The sequence below is a fragment of the Falco rusticolus genome, chromosome 2 (genome assembly GCF_015220075.1).
Source record: "Falco rusticolus isolate bFalRus1 chromosome 2, bFalRus1.pri, whole genome shotgun sequence".
Classification (NCBI taxonomy): Eukaryota; Metazoa; Chordata; class Aves; order Falconiformes; family Falconidae; genus Falco; species Falco rusticolus.
In genome coordinates this window covers 120,526,596-120,535,010 of record NC_051188.1, presented here as the reverse complement: position 1 = coordinate 120,535,010, position 8,415 = coordinate 120,526,596, and positions in this window count along the sequence as shown.

Genomic DNA, 8,415 nt, shown 5'->3' with positions numbered 1-8,415 from the left:
TACCCAAGCCAGACTCATGCTATTAATGTGACAGGAGGAAGGTTACAAACCCCTTGCAGTGCTGAGGCTATCAATGTATGTCAAACCTGCTCATGTGGCTTTCAGGAGGGAAACAATCAATTGCTTGAAGGAGACAATGTTATCCAACTTGTGGTGTCAGTCAGCCTGTTCCCACAATCACTGCATTAATGGGGAAAAATTTTGATAACTGAGACTTCTTATCTGGCTTCACTGCAATCAAATGGCATGAGTTTGCTGATTGGAAATTATGTTGTCTCTGGTCACAAAAGTGACTGGACATGATAATTGCACCAGTTTTGTTTATTTTTAAAGTAATAATAACAACAACGTATGCTTGAGTAAAGGATAGTGGGGGTTTGAAATCAGGTCTTCAGTTAAGCTGATGAACTGATACAGTCCAAATTGAGATAGCTTCTATAATTGCTTTGTGTACCAAAAACCTTTGTGTATGAAAAACTTTATCGTGGTCTAAGAGCAGCAGAAGATAGGGGCATTGGCCCTGCTTGCATGCTCTTGAGCAAAGGATGTTTTTACCGGTGCATGATATTTTGTTTTCTTTCAGCTAGGTCTTGAGCAGAACCTCTCAAGCTTGTTTTAGAGGTTGGCTTGAAAATGGCTTCAAACCTTGTTTTAAGTCCGAAATGGCTATGAGGAGGACTTGAAACACAGTGAAAGAAATATTGAACCATAACCGAACTTTTTCGATTTCATAATAAAAATATTTTTTCTTTTCCTTTTAAAATACAGATCTAGGAACGGTGTAAGTGTTCCGTCTGAATTCACAGTGTTTATGAAATCTGTGGTATTTTGTACTGTCTTAGACCAAGATTTTATCAGCCTTATTTAATGCAAATTTGTTTAACTTTTAAGGATTGGATAAGGCTATACTGTACTGCAGCAGTATTCTACAACTTTACTGCTTAATTTCTGTTTCTAAAAGTAAGGAAATTGAAGTCGTCATGATGGCATAAAATGTTGCTGCTTTTTGTCAGAGAAGTCTTATTTTACTGGTAACTTTTCAAGCTACAAACAGATGGCTGCAGTATAATCTACTTGCTGGTGACATCAAGCATTATTTACTGAAGATTTATATTTATATTGCTCTCTTCAAAAGCATAAAAAGAGTAATTAAGTAGAATGATACTCATTTAGATCTTTATCTGCCCATGTGGCTGCAGGGCTCTGGGGGCAGGCGATAGGATTAAGAGCGACTCATCGCTAGATCAGTGTGTCTGAATCCAGACCGTGGTTAGAGGCAACTGAAGGCCATTATCGTGTGATGACTCTTCGGTGGCCTATATCAAATGATTTGATAGTTTCTGTAAATTTGCTAGCTGATGGAACCCCCATAATGATCAGTGGTCTGAGAAGGAAATCTGTAGACTGCATGTGCATGTGTTGAGAATGTGTTCCAGCCTAGGAACAACGTCTTCATTGCAGGATTTAGGGACGCTGTCGGTACGCTCCCCATACAGGGGACCCGATGCAACTGTTGCTTTTGTTTCAGTACAAGATGATCCTGGACTCTCTTTATTCTCGGCGATTTTCAGATTGCAATGTCTCCACTAAAAGTGAAAGAGGAACACAATGTAGAGCAGCTACAATGGAGCAAAATCAGCTTGTTTTTTCGCAGTATTGGGTTGATTAGCCAATGTCTTAAAAACACTCTGGTAGCATTCATTACGGCTACTTCTATATGTGATAGCCAGTCTGTAGGTGTGTGCGACACGGCTGGTGGTTACCTGATGGTCCTTGTAATTGGGCAATTTTAACTGCCAACTATAGAATTTTTTCTTGTTTATAATATTTTGTAGCTTCAGCGAGAAGTAGAAAATCCAAAATTATTTTTATTTCTGTTTTGTGCTGTGGGTAAGATATACAGTGTCTTTAATATGAAATCTGTTTTCGTAGCTTTATATTCTTGGCATTTCATGTTGAATCCACAAAAGTTGCACGAAATCTAACTTGTAACACACAAGATTAGAGAAATGCAGAGCTAAGCACAAAACCTCAAATTATGTGGATTTTAATGATTAAAAGGAGGAGGACTTTCTTTGTTAAGAACCTCCAAATTTGAGCTAAAATTATATTTTCAGATCACTGCAACAGTCTTCCAATCTTACAATGAATTTCCTTTTTTTTTTCTCAGGTCTCTTGCTGATGTCAAAGTTTTTCTGATGCAGTAGACAATATGAAGAGTGTGAAAGTGAGAGGAAAGGATAATTTGTCCAAAATTTTTTAATTCAGGTCCAAAGCTTTGACAATAAGTCACTTCCTTCAGACCCATTTTCCTCTCAAATTGCTTCTCACTGGCAACATTCTGCACTTCATATCTGCATGTATGTGCGGTGGGAAACAGTAGTTAATTCGTGCAGGTTGGAAGAACAGAATAGAAATCAGTCTTTCCCGTGAGGCTCAGGAGATGTGATTGTGTGCATTTTTATATCTGGAACGTTAAGCTGATTTGTGTTTTCACATTTTATTGAGGTATCTGCAAACCATGGAGTTGGAAACATCATTACAGACAGACTTAAACATTTTTAGCGTATCTATCAGATACATATTTAGGTACTTTGGTTGTACAATATGATGGGCATGATTTGGAAAACACTAGCATTTCCTTAAGTTGTTAAATGTCTGGAAGAGTTTTGGCTATATTTTCTATGAAATGCAGGAAGAAGGATCTAAGTATCCCATTGAAGTTATCTTTGTGGGACAGTGAATCAAGTATTCTGGCAAAATTTAAAGTAAAATCCAACCGTTCATCACTAAGTGTAACTACAGCAAAATTAATATGGAACAGGGTCGGGGGCAATGTAGCATGTTTGAAGAATATTGGTATTTCACTAGTAGATGTAGGAAGAACTAGAATAGCTCTGATATTTAGCACAGAATAGCAGGTAAACTGTTGACTTCATGACTTCAACAGTCTTGGGTGAATAAGTTTAGCACTAGTAAGTCAAGATCTCTGGCTTGTTCAAGAAATAGTTGTTCAGGTTTTTTATGCTTTAACTGTATTTCCCTAGTAGTCTGTCTCCTTGGGAGGAGGTATTATGGGGTATTATGCTACTTTGTATAAATTATTTGGAAATATTTCATACAGTCATTCTTCATTTGATCACTGTTTCTCTCCTTACCTTGTAAATATGCGGTTACCTTAGTTTCTTTTCAGACCAGACTGAAAAAATCAGTGCATCCAAGGATTTGTTGTAACAATGAACAGACATATACTAATGTACAGTGTTTAAAAGGTTATTATGAATGTTTTTAAGTGTTAAAATGCAGATATCTTTTTTTTACAGCTTCTTGGCAGTATGGTACGCTGATTAAATTTCCCTAGTCTTTAAGAAGGCAAAAAAGCCAGTCTCATCTGGAATTTTGCCTGTCCAAGGCTACGAGATGAAGCTCCAGATGGACCTATGCTAGTGTGTAACTCCTTAAGCACACCTTTTGCTGATTTTATAGGTTGAAGAGCACTGCATGGCTGTAAGGCTGCTATTTTTTACTCAACATGCACATTTAATTCTCACTACCAGTAATAAACTCACAAAACGCTGTGTCTTTGGGAACCAGATACAGGTTTTTAGCCTTTTGGTGTTCAGCAAGATTTAGAATAGTTATTTCGTTTCAGTTCATAAGTAAGTTATGTATTGCTTCCATATAAATATTTTTTATGGTCTTGAATTTCTGTTTTCCATGTAGTGTGTTGGTCAAAATTTGAAGTCTTTCAAGTCTAGTGATTTTGGTGTGGCTTTCTTTTGTGGAAAATTAATGTCTCTTTCTCAGTCCCTTTGGCTTCTTTATCCTGTGAAAGATGATATTGAAAAAGGACTAGAAAAAGTTTTTTTTTTTTCAAATGTAGAACCAAAGCAAAATCTTTATATATTGTTTTTAAATACTGTGCAAAAATTTGTTCCCCAGTCTTGTTTTCCTTGGACATTGCAGGCACCTGCTTGAGTACAAAACATCCTGGCATTTGAGACTTTAGCTATGAATTAGTCTTCATCAGGTAAAGCTCCTGTTTGGTTCTGGTGGAAGTTTGATTAAGGAGGGGCTCCAAGCTTTGACCCAACATTTAATTACAAAGCTGAATGTAGTATGGAACTAATTCAGGACTCTTGTTTTTAAATCTCAAGAACTGAGTGGAAATGTATGACTAGCAAATAAACACAGGTCAGTCTAGGACCAAATAATTGATGCTGAAGGCAACTCTGTGCCTGCCTATGTAAATGTTTATTGCGTGGTGTTTCTTGTGTAGTCTGCAACTGATCTTTGTGTTCTGAATAGCTATGAGAGAGATTATGTTGCCTTTTCAAAACAAAATTATTTTCCCATTTTATGGGGAAAAAAATAGCTGGTTTTGCATCTTCTAGGGTGCACTGATCTCTGATGTTCTTAGTTTTATTATTTCCTCATATGTTATTTCATTTGTTGTATTTCTCTGCTGTGTGCCCTCAAATACTATGATTTTGGGAACATACAGCCTGTTCACAGGTTTAGCTCTGTCATCAGCTTTACTTCTCTATTTAGGAAGCTGCTGACCTTCAAGATACATATGTGTGCCTCTGTGTACGTATTTGTTGTCTATACATATGTGTATGCATGTCTCCATATATATATATATATATAGTCAGCTTTGCAGATTTTGCTTGGTGTCAGAAATGAGATGGTACTATGGATTCTGAAATCAGAGAAACCTGTAAGAAGAGTAATACTGTGTTTCAAAGTTTCAGCTCCAAAGATTATCCACAAGCAGAGGGAAATTTTGTAGTTGAAATGTGTCTTGACATTCTTTGCGTCTCAGATGCCCTTTTTTTTGTAGTAATCTTTTTGAAAAAAAGGCAATTAACACTGGTAGGCAGATACTGTAAAGATTCATGTCCTATTTTTATCTGCATCAGAAGAGCTAAGGAGGTAAAGTGGAAGACAGTAGTGAAAATGTGATCTGGATAATTCCTTACAATGGGATGTACAAGTTAAAAGGGAAAATTCCACTGAAGAACTTGATGTAGAGACATATCCTTCTGCTTTTGTTCACTGGTTTACTTTGAAGTGATGGCAAATCATGTAGTGCACATCTAGAAGCACAGCAGCTCTGGAAGAGCTGGCAGCGGCACAGTTAACATACATACCTCCCAACGATTCACAACTTGAGTGCAGATGTGGAAGCAAGTGTGGCAGTAAAATGGATGTAAACCAAAAAGAGGAACTACTTTGTCATGAGATGACTGAGAAGTACTCGTTGAACTATGAAATGATAATTTGAAAATATTTCTATGAGTAAATGTGGTAATGTTTCTGTTCCATTACTTGTAGAGAGCTAATGTACAAGTGCTAGAGAGCATTTAGGCAGTTACTAGGTATGTATGGAAACACTTAAAAATGTTCCACCAGCTGTATTATGTGCTTATCACATCTATAATTTTCTTTCAGAAGGTTTCATTTACTATTAACTGGTTTTCTGAAAGAATTATCCGGTCAGAAGGCATAACAATCACCATATTTTGCAGAACTGCCACACCCTGTGAATGAAAAATAGAGAACAAGCAGTAGATTATAGATTTTCTCATAAAATGCAGAACGAATATTTGAAATAAGTAATAGACTTAGAAGTCAGAAATGTCTCACAAATTACTTTCAATAAAAATGTAGGACTGAATCAGTGAATGCTGTTCACAATGGCAAATTGAAGATCTTTTTTGGAGAGGATGGGTGAAGAAGAGAAATGAATGTCAGGTGGTAAGAAGAAAGAAGAGGGAATCTAGATGGGTCCAAACCACTGCTTCTTCATGAAACTAAATTCCTAAACTGACTGCAAAATGGCTTTTCTTTAAATCGTTACACCATAAAAACATCTTTACCTTGAAATTTTGTGTGGGTTTTCTGACATGGTGAGGTTTATTAAAGCAGGGATAAGGACTTTGTAAAATGGTAACAAGTCGAGGGCGGCATGTCGCAGCCCTTACCGCTTTGTACGCTCGGTGACAGGCAGCATGGAGCAGCAGGACCTGCAGTTGTGGCTCGGTGCTGAATACGTAGACAGCTCTGGTTCAGCAGGGATTCATACCCTGACTATTTCAGCATTCTGGAAGTTTACTCTGTTTTTCACATTGAAACCTGGATATGTTGGGCTGTTTTTCCTTTGGACTGATGGTTTTAGAAATCTAGGTGAACCATGGGTTTGCAATGATGTAACTAACCATGTTTGGTAGGTCTTTAAATCCCTGGCCATCTCTTTGACTGTACCTGGCCTTTAAAGCCTTTTCGTTCCAGTAATGCTTCAGAGTTGTCACGTGAACTTCTTGTGTTAATGGAAGTCCTGCACACGGATTTTTACCTTCACCCCCAAGTCAAGGGAAAGAACAATTTCCTTGCTAAATAGAAGATACCAGACCTTGTTTGGGAGAGATCCTTAGGTGGCCAGGTGGAGGCAGGAACGTTTGGAATTAAAACTATTTAAGTGACTACGACAGGAATTTTTTGAGGCGATTTGGGCATTTCAGTGAGACTAAGCACTACACTGAATGCCAGCAACAAAACATGGTAAATGATACAAACATTAAGAGCCTTGAAGATGCTCAGCCGAGAAAACTGCAGATGTCTGAAGAACATAAAACTCTCAGAACATCAGTGAAACCTGGTATGAGTTTGTCAGTTAAGACTTTCATGGATAGAAGGGATCACGTTTCCCTTGCAGTATGTGTTGGCATCTTTGGAATCAGGAAAGCCATGTATGTTTGCTGCTAGACCAACAAAGCACTTTTTTTGGAAAGCACAGAATGCTGTATTCCTTGAAAGGGCTTAAAGGATTGCATACTAAGTTGAAGAAAAAAATAGATATCTTCCACATGAATTTGTTAGTTCCTGGATTATAAATCACCCTACTCCTGACACTTGCATGCTACCTTCCTTTTTTGTACATGGAATTTTCACTTCATATTCATGTACAGTGAATAAGATTATGATGTTTTTGTTACTATTTTGATAAAAGTTTTATGCTTCTTTAATTGGATGCAGTGTTCAGCAATATCAGTTTAGGTAAATCTTTTGGTTAGGATGCCTTATACAGTTGGGGGACTGAAGTTTTAGGAATTTCTGTTGACAAATAAATTGCCAGAGGCTTTTAAGAAAAGGCTGGAAAAGCAGGAATGTCTGCTTGATTCTTGCTGGGGTGGGCAGATAGGTGAGAGTGCCCTCTCAGGGTGCTTCTTAGCACTGTAATTTTCTTAAGAAACGAAAAATAATGCATGTTCCTAACTTATTTAACTGAAATCAGCAGTAGTCAGCTCAGCTGGTAATGTGGATCTGCATGTTGATCCATATGCAGTTAAGTCAATAGCCAGAAAGCAAGTAGGACATTATCTGACTTGTTCTGAATACAGATAGAGAACTAATGCTATAAATACCTAATGTCTTAATTCAGCTTCGTTCCCTGGCAATCATCTCTCCTTTCTCTGAAACACAGCAGCAGAAGTTAAGTTTAATAATTAAAATTTTAGAATTTATTGTAAGTACTGCTTTTCATCTAAAATAATAGCTACAGCTTTGTCAGTGTCATCTTTCATTAAATTCTCTTCAAACTTTTTTTTTGGTAGCAAAAAATACTGTGGCAGTTAGAAAATTGAAGTCAGATTTAGATCTTGGTAAATTGCCCTTGATTTATACCATTGTAACGGACATCAGAAACCAGCTCATACACAACAGAACAGTAATAGCCACTTTATTGATGTAACTGTTGTACAAGCAGAGGTAAGGCTCCAGTATGCTGGAGAAATGCCAATTTCCCAAAGGAAAAAAAATATTTTAAAGTGTGAGTTTTCATAGTAAACAAACAAACAAAGCACCACCTTACTTCTCCATCTGAGAGTAATGGAGAGGGTGAGGAGATCACAAAAATACAGAGGTTTCATAGCAACCCAGTCAGAAATTTTGTTTTCTTTCCTATGTTTTTACAGTTCTTCATCAGTGATAGCTGCGAGCACTGTCAGCCTCCACAGGGATCTAATGGAAAAGAAGTGGAGGGTCAAACAGTGCTTTCATTTAGAGTTTTGTATCCACCTGAAACTAAAAGGAGGTTGCATCGTTGTTACAGGTCAGACTTGGAGGAAGTTGTGCAGAACTTGCTAGCAAAACTGCTTTTGGGTGTGACAGCAAAAGTTATACCTGACTTACAAAACATGCCTGCTGAGCGGGAAAATGGTGTTTCCTAATTCTCCATTTTTGTTCCATCTACTTCCAAGCAGAATTACACAGGAGTGAATGGCCAGACATTTGGACATGCCTTTGACTTTGGTAGGGTCTAGCTCACTGTTTTCTTGTAGTTGGGTTCTTTGCTGACAAAGAGCACTTGGGAGTCTCCTCTGTGGGCCTGTCTTTCAACACAAGGCTTTAAAT